The sequence below is a fragment of the Ranitomeya imitator genome, chromosome 3, assembly GCF_032444005.1.
Source record: "Ranitomeya imitator isolate aRanImi1 chromosome 3, aRanImi1.pri, whole genome shotgun sequence".
NCBI lineage: Eukaryota > Metazoa > Chordata > Amphibia > Anura > Dendrobatidae > Ranitomeya > Ranitomeya imitator.
The window spans coordinates 696,670,680-696,694,257 of NC_091284.1; the positions used below are offsets into that span (position 1 = coordinate 696,670,680).

Genomic DNA, 23,578 nt, shown 5'->3' on the forward strand with positions numbered 1-23,578 from the left:
TATACACAGCAGCACATGTATATGAATCTAGGCCATGTGAAAACACAGACAAACATTCGATATGAATCATACTACTCAAAAATATTTTTTCATAAAAACAATTTAAAAAAAATTTTTTTTTTTTTCATAAAACTTACAGTTATAGATAAAATGAAGATTCTTAGCGCATAAATTGGCCAATTCATGTGTGCCCATCAACCACAGCAAGGTGATCTCCCTCTGATGGGTCCTAACTCTACTGTACATGCCACTCTTGGGCCACCAGCCTACAACTTAGGACAAACATGTCACTCTGGGCTAAACCTACAATTTATGGGCAAGTAGAGATGATTACCGCCACCTGCAAGGTCAATGGGAGGAGTGCAAGATCAGTCTGGATGCAGCCTCATCCATACACTAAACAAAGAGAAAAAAAACCAACCAGCACTCCCAATGTGAACACATGCAAGCTGCAAGCTGTATCATATAGATATAAAGAAACACAGCAGCACATGTATATGAATCTAGGCCATGTGAAAACACAGACAAACATTCGATATGAATCATACTACTCAAAAATATTTTTTCATATATATTTTTGAGTAGTATGATTCATATCGAATGTTTGTCTGTGTTTTCACATGGACTAGATTCATATACATGTGCTGCTGTGTTTCTTTATATCTATATGATACAGCTTGCAGCTTGCATGTGTTCACATTGGGAGTGCTGGTTGTTTTTTTTTCTCTTTATATATATATATATATATATATATATATATATATATATATATATATATATATGTATGTCATAGAGACACATATATATATATTTATATTTACTTCAGCGCGATAATGTTGAAAAGCCGGTAATTCAATTGCCGGCTTTTCATTTCTCCTTCCTAAACCCGACATAATATGAGACATGGTTTACATACAGTAAACCATGTCATATCCCCATTTTTTTGCATATTCTACACTACTAATGTTAGTAGTGTGTATGTGCAAAATTTCGGCACTCTAGCTATTAAATTTAAGGGTTAAATCGCGGAAAAAATTGGCGTGGGCTCCCACGCAATTTTCTCCGCCAGAGTAGTAAAGCCAGTGACTGAGGGCAAATATTAATAGCCTAGAGAGGGTCCGCGGTTATTGGCCCCCCCTGGCTAAAAACATCTGCCCCCAGCCACCCCAGAAAAGGCACATCTGCAGAGGCGCCTATTCTGGCACTTGGCCACTCTCTTCCCATTCCCGTGTAGGGGTGGGATATGGGGTAATGAAGGGTTAATGTCACCTTGCTATTGTAAGGTGACATTAAGCCAGATTAATAATGGAGAGGCGTCAATTATGACACCTATCCATTATTAATCCAATTCTATGAAATGGTTAAAAAAACACCATTGAATTACCGGCTTTTCTGCTATATCTCGCTGAAGTAAATATAAAAAAAAAAAATTCCCATTGACTTGCATTGGGTTTCGTGTTTCGGCCGATCCCCGACCACGACTTTTCAATAAGATTGGCCGATTTCACTCGACCCGACTTTTGAGAAAGTCGGGTTTCGCGAAACCCGACTCGACCTCAAAAAATGAAAAGTCGCTCAACCCTATTGTGGACAGCTGTGAAAGAGCAATCAGATCTGTGGCTGACACCACTGAACCTACAGCCAGGCATGGTCATGTGTGACAATGGCCAGAACATGGTGGCTGCTCTGAGGCAAGGCGAGCTCACACACGTGCCATGCCTGGCCCATGTGCTTATCCTCATTGTTCAATGGTTTATGAAGCCGGATCTGCTAGGGAAAGTACAACACCCTACGTACCCATTTTAGAAAGTCAGCTAGAGCTTCATCTGCCCTTGCCGTGCTTCAGATAAATCACCAAAAGAGAAAATCTTCACATACGGCCAATAAAATCCACAAAATCTTTATTAAACATATTAAAAACAATAGTATAAGTACAACAGGTAAATAACCACAAGCACAGGTAACAGAAGGTGGGTAACCCTGGTAGTAACTCCAAACAGTGCATATATATAAAAACTCACAAAATTACTATGTCTGACAACTGTGTGACCATGTACAGTTAAGCACAAAAATAGAGGCAGTAAAAAATACAAGTGTATGAGAGAACCAATGTTAAGGTATAGTTACCAAGGAGCACTCCTGGGGACCCACCACACCCGACGCGCGTTTCGCACGGAAATGCTTCGTCCAGGGGTGATTGTGTACTGGCCAGCTATGGTAATATATCTCCCAAGGACCCATAGGATAGGCGCACTAATCAATGAATAATAAATACCTGTTGTGAAAGAACAAAACATGTGGACATAGAACGCCGATATACCGGAACTAGATACGCCACCGGGATGAGGAGCGCAAGCGCATAGGATCCATTCCACAGCCGAGGTATGCGGCCGCCATGTAACACGGAGTAAAGGCCGCTGACGTCATATCCGGTGCGCACCCTCTAGTCATTGAGCACGACTCCTGAGAACTACACACGGAGAACTACCAAGCAAAGAAGTACAAGGTGCATGACCGGAAGTGAAAGTACATAATGCGCAATAGCAACACCGCATTTACTCAAAAGCCGTAACAGGCAGCGTAAAAAGTGCGTAAGTGAATAAAGTGCGTAGTGCAAAAGGAATGGGTACAGAACCTAAGGAAGAAAGACATTAGGGCATATAAAAAGATATGCATATATATATATGATACTTGTGTAATATTGCATGATAAAAGATAAATGTACATATAATTATAAATAAAGAAAAAAATAGCTACAGTACATAGTGATAGCCATACATATAATATAAATAAATAACATATAGTGCAAAAAGTGCATGGACACACAGCCGCATGAAAAAAACAAGTCTCATAGGGAACTCCAACGAAGTAAACGTAGTGAAGGGAAGCACTTAGGTCCAAAAACCGACGTTCCACTGTAGGTCAAGAGGCACCAGAACTAGAGGTCCTTAAATGGAAAAACACACATAAAACATTATTAAAAACTTTAAAACCAAGCTAAAAGGCCAAGATCAAAAGACAGCAAAGAAAATGCAAAACACTAACCCTGTCAGAAATGCCACAGACTCAGATTGGCAAAAAAGGGGCAAAGCTGTTATGGTCATTAAGGCCAGATGGTGAGATGGTATCCAATTTAAAAATCCATCTGGCTTCTTTTTGTGCCAACATCCTCTTCCAATTGCCACCTCTGAGTACCACAAAGACTCTATCAATACCCTTAATGCTCAGTCCCTTAGGGTCATATCCATGGAAGGCTCTAAAGTGTCGTGGGATAGGCTTGAGTTTATGAGGATCATCTTCAGTTCGTGCTCTTTCAATATCAAGTACATGCTCACATATTCGCCTACGAAGCTCCATGCATGCATGATATACAACGGCTTTTGTTGTGCATGTAATGGTGTGTTTAATTCGAAAAATCCTATCATTCCTAGAATTAGTAAACTCCAGGGCATTACACATATTCTTGCAAGCTACACACTTCCCACAGTTAGTACAGCCCCATTTAGGGCCCTTCGCCCCAAATATGCTGATCCAGCTGATCCCTAAGGATCTGTGACCGCCTAAAGGTAATAGTAGGATTTTTGTTAATACATTTGGCAATAACCCTATCTGTCATAAGTATTGGCCAATGTTTAGTGATGGCGTTCCTGACTTTGTCACTCCTAGTTAATGTATTTCAGTTCATCAATATAAAACAGAGCGATGTATCTCAAGTGTTTATTTCTTTTAATGTTGATGATTATGGCTTGCAGCCAATGAAAACCCTAAAGTCATTATCTCAGTAAATTAGAATAATTTATAACTAGTTATGAGCGAATATACTCATTACTCGAGATTTCGCGAGCACGCTCGGAAGTCCTCCGAGTATTTTTTAGTGCTCGGAAATTTAGTTTTTATTGCCGCAGCTGAATGATTTACATCTGTTAGCCAGCATAAGTACATGTGGAGGTTGCCTGAATGCTAGAGAATCCCCACATGGAGTTATGCTGGCTAACAGATGTAAATCATTCAGCTGCGGCAATAAAAACTAAATCTCCGAGCACTAAAAAATACTCGGAGGACACCTGAGTGTGCTCGGGAAATCTCGAATAACGAGTATATTCGCTCATCAATACTTATAACACCAGCTTGAAAAAATGATTTTAAAATCTGAAATGTTGGCCTACTGTGTTAGGAGTCGAGTTTCCTCTGCTGCACAGGGGGAATCTCGATCCGTGTCTGCTGCGGTCTCCCATTCTGCTTCGGCCGCAGTGGGCTCTGCTCAGCGGAGGCGTCGCTCCCAGCGTCTCGCTGGGACTGATTCTGTGCAGAGGGTTACTGCTGCCTTTTCTGGCTCTCCTGTTGTACCCTGCACTGATCTGCGGCGAGCGAGCTTCTCTGGGACTAAGTCCTTATTTGCACACACTGAGCATGCCCAGGGCAAGATCTCCCGTTGGAGATCGAGGGTCACATGCTCAGGTACTGCAGCACATCCCATTGGTCCTCCTGGCAGGTCCTGAAAGGTCAAAACTTCTGTAGCAGCTTCCTGTGCTGCAACTATATAAACTGCGCATGACCGCACGGCCATGCGCTAGTATTGTCTTGATAATGTGTGTGTGTAGATGGATGTATGTCGATGGATGAAAGCTCCTAAGTATCCCTCCCTAGTGTTGTTGACTGCTCGCGGATGATGGTAGCTATCTAGCGCCCGACTAGCCATCTGCACGTAACACACATCACAGTGTCAAGTTGCTGTGTCCGCCAGTACGGCGCCGTGCACTTCCTCTGCGCTTTCCTTACCCAAGCCTGGGTTTGTTAGTGGCGTCCGTCAGTGCGGCACTGCACGCACTCTCGTGCCTTTATATTCTATTTATTAGTTTCCTTACACACCCAGTTGCAGTGTTGTGCCAGCAAGTGTCTAATCGGACTTCAATCCTGAGTAGGGGTTGAGTTCGCTGACTTCTTGCTCGCGCTCTATGTGCGGTACTGCGGTCCTGTGACGCAACAGGATCGCTTCCTTCACGCAGGGTGAAGTTAACCCATGTGTGTATACTTAGTACCGCCATATAGTCCGTCTTACTAGCAGCAGGATCTTTACCTGCACGGTGGACCTCGGACTGCGAACGCACCTAGTTTCATATCATCTATACTTGGTGCGTTCCGCCGGTCCTTAACATAATACTAGCGCCAAGGTCTGGCTAGCAATGACGGACGATCAGCGTCTACAGCGGTACATCCAGCAGCTGGAGGGAAGGTTGGCGGCTCTAGAGCGTTCAACCTCAGCTGTGGATGTTACTGCTGTCGCTGTTCAGGCTGCAAGTGTGGTTGCAGCTACCTTGTCCACTGCCGCCCCTGTACCGACGCTATCTCGCCTCCCGCTACCAGAGAAATTTTCTGGTGACAGTAAGTCCTGTAGGGGTTTCGTGAGTCAGTGCTCAATACATCTCGAGCTTCTGGCCTCTCGTTTCCCTACAGAGCGGGCTAAGGTGGGCTTTATAATTTCCTTATTGTCGGACAGGGCGTTGCAGTGGGCTACGCCGCTGTGGGAGCATGGCGATCATGTGGTGCAGAGTGCTCCGTTATTCCTGAGCACTCTGAAACAGGTCTTTCTAGGACCTCGTGTCACCCATGATACGGCGCTCCAACTGTTGGCACTGACTCAGGGCTCGTCCTTGGTCAGCCTTTTTGCCGTCCACTTCCGCACTCTAGCATCTGAGCTGGAGTGGTCGGATAAAGCCCTTATCCCTATATTTTGGAGGGGGCTGGCTGACCACGTTAAGGATGCTCTGGCCACTAGGGAGATTCCCGCCACACTGGAAGAGTTAATAACAGTATCTACTCGCATTGACCTCCGTTTTCACGAGCGAAGGTTAGAGCGAGCCCAGTGTAGGCAGAGGTTTCGGCTGGCTCCCACCTTCGCCAAACCTTTGGAATCTCCAGTCCAGGCTCCTGAGTTCCATGAACCTAAGGTGGTGTCACGAGTGGGATCTAAGTCCCAGACCGCTCGTGCACTCCAGGGTTGCCATGTATGCCAACAGTCAGGACATCTTGCCACCAGATGTCATCATCAGCGGTCGAGGAAACGTCAGCGTCTAGTGGTAGTAGGTGGAGGTGCACTAGACACTGCGACGTTTGCCTCCAAATTGTCCTTTAAGGGGACAATTACCTTTGGCTCATCCTCCCACTCGGTAGACCTCTGCGTGGATTCTGGGGCGGAGGGCAATTTTATGTCTTCTGCCTTCGCCCAACGTCATGCAATACCCCTGGTTATGCTACCTCAACCAGTAACGGTACGAGTGGTGAATGGGTCGACACTCCCCGCACAGATAACGCATCAGACCATCCCTTTTACTCTGTCCATGTTGCCATCCCATCAGGAGATTATTTCTCTGCTCATCATTCCTGAGGGTATTGATGAGGTCCTGTTGGGGATACCTTGGCTACGGTACCACTCTCCTCACATCGAGTGGTCCTCAGGCAGAATTCTGGGATGGGGTGAATCATGTGGGGGTAGGTGTCACCGAGAGTGCGTTCAGGTTGCTACTACTGAGGTACCCGCAGATCTATCCTCTCTCCCCAAGCAATATTGGTCTTACGCAGGCGTGTTCTCCAAAAAGGCGGCGGGGACCCTTCCGCCCCATCGCCCCTATGACTGTCCTATCGATCTCTTGCCTGGTGCGGAGCCTCCCCAGGGTCGAGTTTATCCATTATCTCTCCCGGAGACGGAGGCCATGTCTCAGTACATTCAGGAGAATCTGGCAAGAGGGTTTATCAGGAAGTCAGTGTCACCTGCTGGGGCAGGGTTCTTCTTCGTGCAGAAGAAGAATGGGGAACTACGTCCATGCATAGACTACAGGGGTCTTAACGCTATCACCGTTAAGAACAAGTATCCTTTGCCCTTGATATCCGAGCTCTTCGATAGGCTTCGGGGAGCTAGAGTGTTTACTAAATTAGATCTGCGGGGTGCTTACAACCTGATTCGCATCCATGAGGGGGACGAATGGAAAACGGCGTTTAACACCAGAGATGGGCACTATGAGTATCTGGTGATGCCCTTTGGGCTCTGTAATACCCCAGCCGTTTTACAAGATTTTGTCAACGACATCTTCCGGCATATGCTTTCCACCTCAGTTGTAGTCTATCTGGATGATATTCTCATCTTTTCTCCAGATATTGACTCCCACCGGAGAGATGTTGGCAGAGTCTTCGACCTCCTACTGGCAAACTCTCTTTACGCTAAGTTGGAGAAGTGTATGTTTGAGCAGGAGTCTTTACCGTTCCTGGGCTATATCATCTCCGCCCAGGGATTGGCTATGGATCCTGCCAAACTACAGGCTGTGATGGACTGGCAAGAGCCCCATTCTCTTAAAGCGGTGCAGCGCTTTATGGGGTTCATGAACTATTACCGCCAGTTCATTCCCCACTTCTCAACTCTGGTAGCTCCCTTGGTAGCCCTCACCAAGAAGGGAGCGAATCCTAAATTGTGGTCGGAAGAGGTCTCCAAGGCCTTCACTTCTATTAAGTCCCACTTTGCTAGCGCTCCCATCTTACATCGTCCTGATGTGGATAAGCCGTTCCTAATGGAGGTGGATGCCTCATCCGTTGGTGCTGGAGCTGTCCTCTATCAGAAGGATGCTCAAGGTCGGAAGCATCCATGCTTCTTCTTCTCTAAGACCTTCTCGCCAGCGGAGAGAAACTACTCCATCGGGGATAGGGAGCTGCTAGCAATGAAGTTGGCCTTTTCAGAGTGGAGACATCTTCTGGAAGGTGCGCGGTTTCCCTTCCAGGTTTACACGGACCACAAAAATTTGGTCTACTTACAATCAGCCCAGCGGCTAAATTCTCGCCAAGCCAGATGGTCCTTGTTCTTTTCCCGGTTCCACTTTTCTCTTCATTTTCTCGCCGGGGAGAAGAATATTCGTGCTGACGCTCTCTCTCACTCCCTTATGTCAACTGAAGAGGAGGAAGAGGAGCCTCGGCTTATTGTCCCTTCTGAGAGCCTGAGAACCGTAGCGCCGGTTTCGCTGGAGTCTGTGCCTCCGGGCAAGACTTTTGTGCCCATTAATTGGCGACCGGAGGTTCTCTCTTGGGCTCATTCGTCCAGGGTGGGTGGACACTTTGGGACAAAGAGGACATCTGAGCTACTGGAGAGGACGTACTGGTGGCCGCATATGGTCCGGGATGTCAGGGATTATATTCTGGCGTGTGTCTCCTGCGCCAAAAATAAATCTCCGCGTCAAAGGCCAGCTGGGTTGCTCTATCCCTTGCCGGTGGCAGATAGGCCCTGGGAGATGGTCGGGATGGACTTTGTCGTGGGTTTGCCCAAGTCTCGCGGCTGTACAATCATTTGGGTCATCACCGATCAGTTCTCGAAAATGGTGCATTTGGTGCCGCTACCACGGTTACCTTCTGCACGGGCCTTGGCTGCGTTGTTCATTAAGCACATCTTCCACCTACATGGTATGCCTGACAAAATTGTCAGTGACCGGGGTCCCCAGTTTGCGTCTCGGTTCTGGAGAGAGCTGTGTCGTCTTCTCAGTATTGAGTTGAATCTCTCTTCCGCTTATCATCCCGAGACGAATGGGTTGGTAGAGAGGGCCAACCAGACCTTGGTCACATACCTGCGACATTTTGTTTCAGCCAGGCAGGATGACTGGGCATCCTTGCTATCATGGGCAGAGTTTGCGCTGAACAACGCCGTAGCCGACTCCACTGGACAAACTCCATTCCTCCTCAACTATGGTCAGCATCCACGGGTACCTGTGCCTATGCCCGTGTCTTCCGCAGACTCCAGGGTGGCAGACTGGGCTGTGGAGGCACGGGATATTTGGGACCGCACTCAGGATGCCATTCGGGCCTCTAAGGAGAGAATGAGGTCCTCCGCCGATGCTCATCGGCGCCCCGCCCCGACCTTTGCTCCTGGCGACTTGATGTGGCTCTCCGCCCGTAACATCAGGCTGCGAGTTGAGTCCACTAAATTTGCTCCTTGCTACTTGGGCCCTTTCAAGGTCCTCGAACAGGTTAATCCTGTGGTCTACCGTCTGGCCCTTCCTCCATGCCTTGGTATCACCGACACCTTTCATGTGTCCCTCCTTAAGCCCGTATACATGTCCCGGTTTTCTGAGTCATCTGCCGGGGCATCGGGTTCGTCTACGGACGATTTCGAGGTGAACGCTATCTTGGGGTGCAAGGTGGTACGTGGCAAAAAATTTTTTTTGGTGGACTGGAAGTGTTACGGTCCTGAGGATAGGTCCTGGGAGCCTGCTGAGCATATTCGGGCTCCGCAGCTTATTGCTGTCTTCGAACGTAGCAAGGCCCAAGGAAGGGGGGGCCCTAGGAGGGGGGGTAATGTTAGGAGTCGAGTATCCTCTGCTGCACAGGGGGAATCTCGATCCGTGTCTGCTGCGGTCTCCCATTCTGCTTTGGCCGCAGTGGGCTCTGCTCAGCGGAGGCGTCGCTCCCAGCATCTCGCTGGGACTGATTCTGTGCAGAGGGTTACTGCTGCCTTTTCTGGCTCTCCTGTTGTACCCTGCACTGATCTGCGGCGAGCGAGCTTCTCTGGGACTAAGTCCTTATTTGCACACACTGAGCATGCCCAGGGCAAGATCTCCCGTTGGAGATCGAGGGTCACATGCTCAGGTACTGCAGCACATCCCATTGGTCCTCCTGGCAGGTCCTGAAAGGTCAAAACTTCTGTAGCAGCTTCCTGTGCTGCAACTATATAAACTGCGCATGACCATACGGCCATGCGCTAGTATTGTCTTGATAATGTGTGTGTAGATGGATGTATGTCGATGGATGAAAGCACCCTCCCTAGTGTTGTTGACTGCTCACGGATGATGGTAGCTATCTAGCGCCTGACTAGCCATCTGCACGTAACACACATCACAGCGTCCAGTTGCTGTGTCTGCCAGTACGGCGCCGTGCGCTTCCTCTGCGCTTTCCTTACCCAAGCCTGGATGGTTAGTGGCGTCCGTCAGTGCGGCACCGCACGCACTCTCGTGCCTTTATATTCTATTTATTAGTTTCCTTACACACCCAGTTGCGGTGTTGTGCCAGCAAGTGTCTAATCGGACTTCAATCCTGAGTAGGGGTTGAGTTCGCTGACTTCTTGCTCGCGCTCTATGTGCGGTACTGCGGTCCTGGGACGCAACAGGATCGCTTCCTTCACACAGGGTGAAGTTAACCCATGTGTGTATACTTAGTACCGCCATATAGTCCGTCTTACTAGCAGCAGGGTCTTTACCTGCACGGTGGACCTCGGACTGCGAACGCACCTAGTGTCATATCATCTATACTTGGTGCGTTCCGCTGGTCCTTAACATACTGAAATATATGTTCAGTAAATGCACTCAATACTTGTTCGGGGCTCCTTTTGCATCAATTACTGCATCAATGCGGCGTGGCATGGAGGCAATCAGTCTGTGCCACTGCTGAGGTGTTATTGAAGACCAGGTTGCTTTGATAGCAGCATTCAGCTCATCTACATTGTGGGGTCTGGTGTCTCTCATCTTCATATTTACAATACCCCATAGATTCTCTATGGGGTTAAGGTCAGATGAGTTTGCTGGCCAATCAAGCACAATGATACTGTTGTTTTTAAACCAGGTGTTGGAACTTTTGTCAGTGTGGACAGGTGCAAAGTCCTGTTGGAGAATGAAATTTCCATCTCCAAAAAGCTTGTCGGCAGAGGGAAGCATGAACAGCTCTTAAATTTCCTGGTAGATGTCTGCGCTGAATTTGGTATTGATAAAACACAGTGGACCTACACCAGCAGATGATATGGCTCCAGAAACCATCATTAATTGTGGATACTTCACACTAGACCTTGGAAATCAAGGTACCAGAGTCTAGAGGAAGAGTTGAAAGACAGACAATCCAAGCTGCTTGGGGTCTAGTGTGAAGTTTCCACAATCAGTGATGGTGTGGGGAGCCTTGTCATCTGCTGGTCTAGATACACTGTGTTTTATCAAGACCAAAGTCAGCGCAGGCATCCACCAGAAAACTTTAGAGCACTTCATGCTTCCCTCTGTCGACAAGCTTTTTGGAGATGGAAATGTAGTTCTTCTACAAGACTTGGCCTCTGTCCACACTGCCAAAAATACCAATACCTGGTTTAAAAACAACAGTATCACTATGCTTGATTGGCCAGCAAACTACTATCTATTGGGGTATTGTAAAGAGTAAGATGAGAGACACCAGACCCACAATGCAGACAAGCTGAATGCTGCTATCAAAGGAACCTGGGCTTCCATAACACCTCAGCAGTGCCACAGACAGATTGCCCCAATGCCACGCAGCATTGATGCAGTAATTGATGCCAAAGGAACCCCGACCAAGTATTGAGTGCATTTACTGAATATATATTTCAGTAGGCCAACATTTCGGATTTTAAAATAATTTTTTCAAGCTGCTGTTATAAAGTATTCTAATTTACTGAGACAATGACTTTTGGGTTTTCATTGGCTGTAAGCTATAATCATCAACATTAACAGAAATAAACACTTGAAATAGATCCCTCAGTTTGTAATGACTCTATCTAATATACGAGTTTAAATGTTTGTATTGAGGAACTGAAATAAATGAACTTTTTGATGATATTCTAATTTTGTGAGATGCACCTGCATATATCATCCTCCAAAACTTTGCGGAATCCGCCAAGATGGTGGGCTGCAATGACGCCATAATTAATGTCTCCATCCTGCTTCTCTAATAATAATATTTATATTTATTTATATAGCGCCAACATATTTACAGTTTAACAGTTTCAAACACAACAGTCCTAAGTAACATCGATGACAATAATACAATAATTAAACCTAAATTAAATGACCCTGCTCATGACAACTTACAATCTACACTAAGTAACAACGATAACAATAGTACAATAATTAAACCAAAATAAAACGACCATGCTCGTGACAGCTTACAATCTCCTCTAAGTAACAACGATAACAATAATACAATAATTAAACAAAAATAAAACTACCCTACTCGTGACAGCTTACAATCTGCACTAAATATCAACCATAAAAATAATACAATAATTAAACAGAAATAAAACGACCCTGCTCGTGACAGCTTACAATCTATACTAATAACAACGATACCAAGAATTAACAAAAAAAAAACGATCCTGCTCCTGACAACCTACAATCTACAATGAGGTGGGGGAGAAAAAAACAGGGGTGTATTTACAATGATGTATTTACAATGATACTATGGAGGTTAGTCGAAAGTTGTGGAGGCCTGAGGACAAGAAGGAGGAGGAGAGCATGGTCACCTGTCCTCTTGGTGAGGACAGGTAAGTATTGACTGTTACCAGTCTTGCACGCATGGCTGAGTTTGTTATGCTGCCTTTCCTGTCACTCTTGCATTCTCAAAATTTGGGGTGACAGGCAATACTGATTGATTACACTTTTAGAAACATGTTACAAGGAGAACTTTATATCTCTTATTCCAGAGGCAGACAGGTGTACTAAAATGTTGGAGGACCATAGCATCCTTCTTGTAGAATTGTTTAAAAAATTTCCATCTGAAAACGCTGGCATCAGAGGTCACAGACACAGTTCATTGGCAAAGCAAGGAGTATAGGTGACAGGGACACAACGCCAATCCAGCAGAGGCAGTGGAACACTGTCAATGTTCTGGGAGAGTTTTCTCAGACCCTCCCATCGCCCTGGCTCAGAGGCACGGGGGACTCTTACAAGGGGTGCAAAGTTTGGGAAGATGCTGAAGGAGTACCTTGCTGTCCGTACCAACATCCTCTGTCATTCCTCTGTGCCTTTTAATTATTGGAGAGCAAAGCTGAACACGTGGCATGAACTGGCTCTCTCTAGTGCGCTGCGCTGTACTCATGGTCATGGAGAGCACGGCGCCTCGCTCTCTGGCCATCACTGGGCACACAGTGCCTCGCTCTCTGGCAGTACTGCTTTTAGTGGTGGGAGCCAATGGGAACAGTCCTTCGTGGTGCCAGTGCTCTAAGGACAGAGCATGCTGCTCAGCCTCCTAAGCGATGCTTGTCCATGCCAAAAATATCTTCTGTCGTGCCCACTTTCTGATAAGGTGGCCCCCTGTCTTTAGGTCACCAGGTCTGTCTGCTGCAGTTCATCACAGCATTGGCGCTTCGGGTGCGTAGTGCACTGCCCTCCCTGCTGCTCACATGCTGACATCTGGGGACTCACTCCTGCTTTATGTGTTTTTTCCCTCAGCTTCCGGACAGGTTCCTTGTCTAAAATGCTCCCTCTTCCTGAGTAATGGAGCCTGTCCGTTCCCCTATGCCTTCCCCTGGGATCAGGGGACACAGCCTTGACATTTCCAGACGAGGCACAGCATAGGTAACCACAGCCCAGTCATCCTGAGTCCGTATATATCTGGCCAATCAGTTCTTTAATGCAAGCATCATAGAAGGCATGTTCTAATTTTCAAGAGTAAATTGTACATTACATCTAGAACTTTGTGGCTCATATCAATCCACAAGATGACATTAGTCTCATACTTAAAAAATTTTGGTGGTAAATCATTTCCCCACAGATACAGTACAAACCAAAAGTTTGGACACACCTCATTTAAAGATTTTTCTGTATTTTCATGACTATGAAAATTGTACATTCACATTGAAGGCATCAATACTATGAATTAACACATGTGGAATTATATACTTAACAAAAAAGTATGAAACAACTAAAACGATGTCTTATAAGTAGACACCTTTTGCTTTGATGACTGCTTTGCACACTCTTGGCATTCTCTTGATGAGCTTCAAGAGGTAGTCACCGGGAATGGTTTTCACTTCACAGGTGTGCCCTGTCAGGTTTAATAAGTGGGATTTATTGCCTTATAAATGGTGTTGGGACCATCAGTTGTGTTGTGCAGAAGTCTGGTGGATACACAGCTGATAGTCCTACTGAATAGACGAGTGAAAATGAGTGGTGATCATTACTTTAAGAAATGAAGGTCAGTCAGTCCGAAAAATTGGGAAAACTTTGAAAGTGTCCCCAAGTGCAGTGGCAAAAACCATCAAGCGCTACAAAGAAACTGGCTCACATGAGGACCACCCCAGGAAAGGAAGACCAAGAGTCACCTCTGCTTCTGAGGATAAGTTTATCCGAGTCACCAGCCTCAGAAATCTCAGGTTATCAGCAGCTCAGATGAGAGACCAGGTCAATGCCACACAGAGTTCTAGCAGCAGACACATCTCTACAACAACTGTTAAGAGGAGACTTTGTACAGCAGGCCTTCATGGTAAAATAGCTGCTAGGAAACCACTGCTAAGGACAGGCAACAAGCCGAAGAGACTTGTTTGGGCCAAAGAATACAAGGAATGGACATTAGACCAGTGGAAAATAAGTCCAAATTTGAGATCTTTGGTTCCAACCACCGTGTCTTTGTGCGATGCAGAAAAGGTGAACGGATGGACTCTACATGCCTGGTTCCCACCGTGAAGCATGGAGGAAGAGGTGTGATGGTGTGGGGGGGCTGAGGGTGGTTTGCACATTAATGACTGGGCCAATTTTACAATTCTGACCACTGTTCCTTTATGAGGTAATAACTCCAGAACGCTTCAACAGATGTTCGCAATTCTGAGAATGTTTTCTTGAAACATATTGTATTTGACGTTAGTGGTAACATTTCTTCGATATAACTTGCGTTTTTTGTGTAAAAAACGGAAACTTGGTGAAAATTTAGAAAATTTAGCAATTTTCAAATTTTTTATTTTTATACCCTTAGAACATGTCACACAAAACAGTTAATAGATAACATTTGCCACATGTCTACTTTACATCAGTACAATTTTGGAATCCAAATTTTTTTGTTAGGAAGGTATAAGGGTTAAAAGTTGACCAGCGATTTCTCATTTTTACAACATCATTTTTTTTTAGGTACCACATCACATTTGAAGTCACTTTGAGGGATATACAGTATATGATAGAAAATACCTAAAAGTGACAAAATTCTAAAAACTGCACCCCTCAGGGTGCTCAAAACCAAATTCAAGAAGTTTATTAACCCTTCAGGCGCTTCACAGGAATTTTTGGAATGTTTAAAAAAAATTATGTCAGATCCAATTTGTTTTATTTACGAAGGGTAACAGGATAAATTGGAACCCAAACGTTGTTGTTGTACAATTTGTCCTGAGTGTGCCTAAACAGTGGAAACCCCCCACAAGTGACACCATTTTGGAAAGTAGACCCCCCTAAGGAACTTATCTAGATGTGTGGTGAGCACTTTCAACCCCCAAATGCTTCACAGAAGTTTATAATGTAGAGCCATAAAAATAAAAAATCATATTTTTTTCACAAAAATTATCTTTCGCCCCCAATTTTTATTATTTTTACAAGGGTAACAGGAGAAATTGGACACCAAAAGTTGTTGTGCAACTGGCCCTGAGTACTCTGATACCCCATATGTTGAGGTAAACCACTGTTTGGGTGCATGACAGAGCTCAGAAGGGAAGGAGCGTCGTTTGACTTTTTCATCGCAGAATTGGCTGGAATTGAGATTGGATGCCATGTCATGTTTGGAGAGCCCCTAATATGCCTAAACAGTGGAAACCCCCACAATTGACCCCATTTTGGAAACTAAGCTACCCAAGGAACTTATCTAGATGTGTGATGAGCATTTTGAACCTCCAATTGTTTCACTAACTTTTATAATGTAGAGCCGTGAAAATTAAAAAAAAAAAAAAAAATTCCCCCAAAATTATCTTTTAGCCAGCATTTTTTTATTTTCCCAAGGCTAACAGGAGAAATTTGACCCCAAAAGTTCTTGTGCAATTTGTCCTGAGTATGCTGATACCCCATATGTGGGGGTAAACCACTGTTTGGGCGCATTGCAGAGCTTACTTTTTCAACGCAGAATTGGCTGGAATTGAGATCGAATGCCATGTCGTGTTTGGAGAGCCCCTGATGTGCCTAAACAGTGAAACCCCACAATTCTAACTCCAGTCCTAACCCCAACACACCCCTAACCATAATCCCAACCCTAACCACACCCCTAACCCTGACACCCCCCAACTCTAATCCCAACCCTAATCCTAACCGTAAAAGTAATCCAAACTCTAACCCAAACTTTAGCCCCAACCCTAACTCTAACAATAGCCCCAACCCTAACCCTAACTTTAGCCCCTACCCTAACTTTAGCCCCAACCCTAACTTTAGCCCTAACTCTAACCATAATCCTAACCCCAATGGGAAAATGGAAATAAATACCTTTTTTATTTTATTATTTTTCCCTAACTAAGGGGGTAATAAAAGGGGGTTTGATTTACTATTTATACTGAGTTTTTATAGCGGGTTTTTATGTTTGGCAGCTGTCACATACTAAAAGATGCTTTTTATTGCAAAAAATAGTTTTTGCATCGCCACATTTTGAGAGCTATAATTTTTCCATATTTTGATGCACAGAGTCATGTGATGTCTTGCTTTTTGCGGGACGAGTTGACGTTTTTATTCGTACCATTTTGGGGCACATGATTTTTTTGATTGCTCTGATTTTTGTGAGGCAGAATGAACAAATACTGTTCTGCGTGTGGTAAAATTGATAAAGCAGTTTTATTCTTTGGGTCAGTACGATGAAAGCGATACCTCAATTATATCATTTTTATGTTTTGGCGTTTTTATACAATAAAAACTATTTTATCTAAAAAATAATTATTTTTACATCGCTTTATTCTCAGAGATATAACTTTTTTATTTTTCTGGAGGCTTGTATGGAGCTGTATGGAGTCTTGTTTTTTGCGGAACAAGATGATGTTTTCATCGATACCACGTTTATTTATATTCGTCTTTTTGATCGCGTGTTATTCCACATTTTGTTCAGCAGTATGATGATAAAGCATTGTTTTTTGCTTTGTGTTTTTTTTTTAATGGTGTTCACTAAAGGGGTTAACTAGTGGGACAGTTTTATAGGTCGGTTATTTATTATTATTATTATACATTTTTATAGCGATAAAATACTAGTGATGAAATACTAGGAGAGGGTAGGGCAGGTTGTGCGGCGGTTCAGTAAGTTCAGGATCACTGCAGGCTGTAGGCTTGTCGGAAGAGGTGAGTCTTCAGGTTCTTTTTGAAGGTTTCTATGGTAGGCAAGAGTCTGATGTGTTGGGGTAGAGAGTTCCAGAGTATGGGGGAAGCACGGAAGAAGTCTTGGATGCGATTGTGGGAAGAAGAGATGAGAGGGGAGTAGAGAAGAGGTCTTGAGAGGATCGGAGGTTGCGTGTAGGTAGGTACCGGGAGACCATGTCACAGATGTATGGAGGAGACAGGTTGTGGATGGCTTTGTATGTCATTGCGAGGGTTTTGAACTGGAGTCTCTGGGCGATAGGAAGCCATAGAACACCCCACAAAAAGATGATTACAAGGCAATATTTATTAATCAAGACAAATTTTATTAAAGTACTACAAAATTTAAAACCATATTGACAGATTAAGGGATTAGGACAATATCCCTCTCCAATTACCAATGTTGACGCGCAGCGCCAAGTAACAAACGAGTATATCCCATATCAGATGTTATGGTGGGAAGCACTAATAATACACTCCATCCATAATATTATCATGTAGTACAACTACAGCAGATAAGAATAGTGTGCATCCATATATTGAAACCACCTATCTCGCCCCACCAGTATACAGCCTACACCACTGCCATAGATTCCAATCTGGCTATGCCAGGTATTACTGGGCAAGCAGCAAACGGTCAGTGGACCGGTATAATTACCTTTTTAGAAGCCGAGATATGGACTCCCCGTTGTCACCTGGGCCCGCACGTCCGCGATAGGAAGCCAGTGAAGGGCTTAACATAGGCGAGAGGCTGGGGAATAGCGGGGAGACAGGTAGATTAGTCGGGCAGCAGAGTGTAGGATGGATTGAAGTGGTGACAGAGTGCTAGAGGGGTTCATTGCGAATGTAGCAATACTAAATATATATGTGTACTTTTTATTTATTGATGGAATAAATATTGATTTTTTTTATTATTTTTTTAAATATTTTTACAATTATTTAAAAAAATGTTTAATTAATTCTGTCTTTTACACTATGTCCCACTCTGGGACACTCATTTTGTGCAGACTGATCACTTCTATAGCATGCAGATCTGCAATCCCTGCATACTGATTTAGAGACATCCTGACATGCACTGCGCAAGTCTCTCATGTCTCTCATGCCACCGGGTCTCCAATCCAAAGCTCTGGAACAGTGCGATCATGTTTGGTCGCAGTGTTCCAGGGGTTAAAGTTCCGGGCACGGTCATGGACCACTCATGGCACTTAGTGCCGGGTGTCAGCAGTGAGAATCAGCTGACACCTGGCCACGATCAGCTGCACTCCCCCACATTGAACGTACTATTCCGTCCATGGGTATTAAGTCCCAGGTCACATGGACGGAATAGTACGTCCAATGCCAGAAAGGGGTAAATAATTAAAATACAGTGTGGGGACCCCTCTATTCTTGATAACCAGCATTGCTAAAGCTGACAGCTGAAGGTTGCAGCCCCAGCTGTCAGTTTTGTCTTGCTGATTATAAAAAAAACAGGCGACCCCACGCTATTTTTGTTTTATTGTTGTTATTTATTTAGAGCACAGGCGCCGGCTGATGAATACTCCCATCAGCCACCGCCTGCTCTCGCTGTTTTTAGCGGCAGCAGGCATAGGCTGATAAGAGCAGTAGTCCCATCAACCTATGCCAGTGACCCGAAGTAACCACTGCGTGAGAACCGCTGCTCTCTGTAAACTCATGGGAAATTGCTGCGGATCCGCAGCGTTTTCCACAGCGTGTGCACATACCTTTAGAATTAGGCTATGTGCACACGGTGCAGATTTGGCTGCGGATCCGCAGCGGATTGGCCGCTGCGTATTCACAGCAGTGTTCCATCAGGTTTACAGTTCCATGTAAACCTATGGAAAACCAAATTCGCTGTGCCCATGGTGCAGAAAATACCGCACGGAAACGCTGCGTTGTATTTCCCGCAGCATCTCAATTCTTTGTACGGATTCTGCAGCGTTTTACACTTGTTCCTCAATAGGAATCCGCAGGTGAAATCCTCACAAAAAACACTGGAAATCCGCGGTAAATCCGCAGGTAAAACGCAGCGCTCCTTCCCTTCCGAGCCCTGCCGCGTGCCCAAACAGTGGTTTTCCCCCATATGTGAGGTATCAGTGTACTCAGGGGAAATTGCCCAATACATTTTAGGATCCATTTTATCCTGTTGCCCATGTGGAAATGAACAAATTGAGGCTAAATGAAATTTTTAGAGAAAAAAAGTATTTTTCATTTTTTCAGATCAATTTGTGAAGCACCTTGGGCTTCAAAGTGCTCACTATGCATCTAGATAAGTTCCTTGTGGGGTCTAGTTTCCAAAATGGGGTCACATGTGAGGAAGCTCCAATGTTTAGGCACACAGGGGCTTTCCAAACGCGACATCGTGTCCGCTAACGATAGGAGCTAATTTTTCATTAAAAAGTCAAGTGGTGCTCCTTCCCTTCCGAGCCTTGCCGTGTGCACAAACAGTGATTTATCCCCACATATGAGGTATCAGTGTACTCAGGAGAAATTGCCCAACACATTTTAGGATCCATTTTATCCTGTTACCCATGTAAAAATGAAAAAAATGAGGCCAAAATAATTTTTGGGTGAAAAAAAGTACTTTTTCAGTTTTACGGATCAATTTGTGAAGCACCTGGGGCTCTCCAAACGCGACATGGTGTCCGCTAAAGATTGGAGCCAATTTTTCATTGAAAAAGTCAAATGGCGCTCCTTCCCTTCCGAGCCCTGTCGTGCACCCAGACAGAGGTTCCCCCCCACATATGAGGTATCGGCATCCTCAGGACAAATTGTACAATAACATTTGGGGTCCAGTTTCTCTTTTTACCCTTGGTAAAATAAAAAAATTGTTGCTAAAACATCATTTTTGTGACTAAAAAGTTAAATGTTCATTTTTTCCTTCCATGTTGCTTCTGCGGCTGTCAAGTACCTGAAGGGTTAATAAACTTCTTGAATGTGGTTTTGAGCACCTTGAGGGGTGCAGTTTTTAGAATGGTGTCACTTTGGGGTATTTTCAGCCATATAGACCCTTCAAACTGACTTAAAATGTGAGGTGGTCCCTAAAAAAATGGTTTTGTAAATTTTGTTGTAAAAATGAGAAATCGCTGGTCAAATTTTAAACCTTATAACTTACTAGCAAAAAAAAATTTTGTTTACAAAATTGTGCTGATGTAAAGTAGACATGTGGGTAATGCTATTTATTAACTATTTTTTGTCACATAACTCTCTCGTTTAACAGAATAAAAATTCAAAATTTGAAAATTGCGAAATTTTCAAAATTTTCACCAAATTTCCATTTTTTTCACAAATAAACGCAAAAAGTATTGACCTAAATTTACAACTAACATGAATGCCAATATGTCACGAAAAAACAGTCTCAGAACCGTTAGGATCCGTTGAAGCGTTCCTGAGTTATTACCTCATAAAAGGACACTGGTCAGAATTGCAAAAAACGGCCAGGTCATAAAGGTCAAAATAGGCTGGGTCATGAAAGGGTTAATCAAAGTATAAAGGCTAAATAAAAGGAGCAGTATGATTTACTCTCTTTTGTAAAAAAAAAAAGCAGTACAGTAAATTCTATGTTTTTTATTACCTGTTACAGAATACATGTTATAATAAGCCCTATTGTATAATGTATTAGCAATAGCAGCTAGTCCACAAAGTTATATTTTTTATGTGATAATATTATTATTATAAAATAATAATAAGTTAATATTAATTTGGAGCAGAATTAATTAGGTTTAGCCCCTGACAACAGTCACTGAGTCTTATGTAGCCCCTAAGGAAATTTAGTAGCTTACCCCAGGATTAGTGCATGCTGCAAAATGTTTAAATTGCTCATTTGCACTAGTACATCGACCTGCATCAGTCAGTGAATTGTCCGTGTGTAATACCTGAGTGTTTAAAGAATGACTACATACTGTATGTAGTGTATATAGAAGTGCCGCAGGTCTGTGGTGGCTCATGGTAAATTGCACATAATTACACAAAAGCTAAAACCCCACAGACAAATTAAACAAATTGGTTTTGCTGAATTGTATGACCTCCAAGCATAGTACATATAAGAAAATGATCATAATGTAGAAAGCACATAGTTTCCTGCATCTTATCATTGTGTAGCATGTAGAGCATTAGTCAATTATATTGGATGTAAACAGTGTAATTGAATGAGCAATTAATTTGATGTAGCCTTTAAGATCTATGTAACACAAGGGGGCAGCACACAATACATATATTGCATATTCTATGTTCACTGATATTCACATTACTGTAACTGTGTTAGCATATTGTATAACTCATTGGACAAAACGATGACTTATAACAACTGTGAACATGACAAGAAAATATAATATTGAAAATAAGTATAAATGCACTATTAGAAATATTTATGGTTATTAAGTTAAATCATTAACAGAAGTCATTTATTTTAGTTTGACCATAAGGTGGAGATTTTGATTTTTTGGGGTATCATTCCTAAAAGTGTTGATTACATTATAAGATAAGCTAAAATTGACAACTGTAACTTAAGAGTACACAGGATTTTTTTCTTTTCTGATACACAAAGACTTTAGGGATCATATTTGAATTTATCACATCAATATAAAATATAATTAATTACATTAGTTATTATTATCATTGAATTTTCGTTCAGGCTGTAAAATTTACACTGCATTTACTTTAATAAATAAGTTATGCTTGTTTGCGTTGGTTTGCAATAACATTAACGTAAATGCATCGTAACTAGAGTTACAATATTATATGTACAGCACATGCTCAGACATAAAAGCAATACGAATTGTTTAAACAAAAACTAATAAATAATGTTAAACTATTGTTTAACATTAGTTTCACTTATTTCACTTATTTCAATTGTTTTCACTTGTGATTGTGTTGATAGAAAGAGGCATTACTATGATGGGCACCTGTTGACCCCCATTTTTTTAAGACAGCAGTCTCGTGACAAATTGGGAGGTGTCAAAAGCCCATGAGCTTTATATTTCGGGTAGACACAATTATATTTTTAAAATGATGTATTCCTAAATGCTGATTTATATATCATAAGACACAATATAAACTGTAAACATGATTTTAATATAACATATTATATCTGTTGCTCTTACCTTTAAACCTGCATGCGGCTCTTCTAGAATCAGCTATCAAGATAAATATCCATTATGATGCCTTGTGATACGGGGACTCATGGGGGTGCATGCCAGTACTTTTCTGTGCCAGTAACATACTACAAACATCTAAAATATGTATAAATATCACCAAAGTATTAAAATAGCTCAAAGAGCAACAATGTGCAATATCCAAACCATTCTCTCTCTGCATCCCATTCATCTCACACTGGTCTATTTATTCTCATTCTGGCTGTGACTATTTATAGTGAATACATAGACATGGATTGTTTGACATATGCATAGGGCCATCTGTAGAGAAAATCTCTTGTTATATGACCCGGCTACCTTGTGATAGAAACATCTGTCCTATCCTCAATGGCATATGGAACAGGCTGTTATTCCCTCTGCTCTCCTGAGAGAAGGTAAAGCCGCACAGAGCCTGTTAAGGTCTTCGGAGGTACACAAGGAGCAAAAAATAACAAAAAAAAATCTACACATAGCTTTGACTTATCGGCTTGAGGAGCAAATAGCACATGCTTCTTCTATTTGAGCAGCCTAAGCCCTGAGTTCTTGAAAATATAGCTGTCACAGCAGATCTGAAGTACGGTAACTATTTAAGGTAACCATTTTGTCTACAGGTAAATCCTCCACTATCTGAATGACAAAGTATAAATAAACAAACATATACTTATATCTTTTTTTGTTCTGGCCTTAAATCAGAAATAATTTTTTAGATAGATGGACATTCACTAGTTTTCACCAATAAAAATAATGTTGGAAGCTGCACATTGTGTGACAACTGCTTGTCTATTTGTACAGCAGCCATGTGAGCTATTCTACAATGAATTGATGTGCAGCGCCCCAGAGACCTGGTCGTTGCAGTATGGCCCCAAGGCAAGTAGCGGTACGTCCGATGGCACTAAAGAGTTCTCCTGACCAGGTATCACCAGAACACATTACACTTCACACTCCGGCCACTAGGGGGAGCAAAAGGCTTTATTTATTGGGCCACTCCTCACACTGGTAAAACTAGGGTCTGGGGAGGAAGTTAGTTAGAAGCTGACTGGGTTGGAACCAGGCAACATCCCGTGGCAGGGGGTGTTGCGGGGAGAAGACACAGGGGGGTCCCTGTCAGGCGTGGGAACCTGGCAGGCGCCTAGCGAACAGAACAGAAAGGAACGGAACCGCGCCTGCACACCTTGCGGCGGTATCCTAAGAAAGAGACAAGAGGGGAAGAATATTGTGGAACAGTGTAAACGAGATCAGCACAAAGGAGAGCCAGTAAGAGTCGTGCTGAGAGAGGAAGGCAACATCTTACTGAGGCGCGTAGTTGGTGGCCGGATCACCGTAGGAGTAACTGACTTCAGGTCTTACTTCAAATTCCGCTGGACAGTTGATCATAGGTTGGCTGTCTACCTTTAAACCTACGAAGAC

At 43.5% G+C, this 23,578-nt stretch overlaps 1 long non-coding RNA gene across 1 annotated transcript in view; it reads right to left on the bottom strand.

The window, feature by feature from the left end:
• LOC138672277 (uncharacterized) overlaps positions 1-22,344 on the bottom strand; it is a 377,605-nt gene extending 355,261 nt beyond the window's left edge. Inside the window, exon 1 of the long non-coding RNA XR_011319687.1 lies at positions 22,142-22,344. This is a non-coding gene — a long non-coding RNA (uncharacterized lncRNA). The remainder of the gene's footprint in view (positions 1-22,141) is intronic.
• Positions 22,345-23,578: the final 1,234 nt, after the last annotated feature.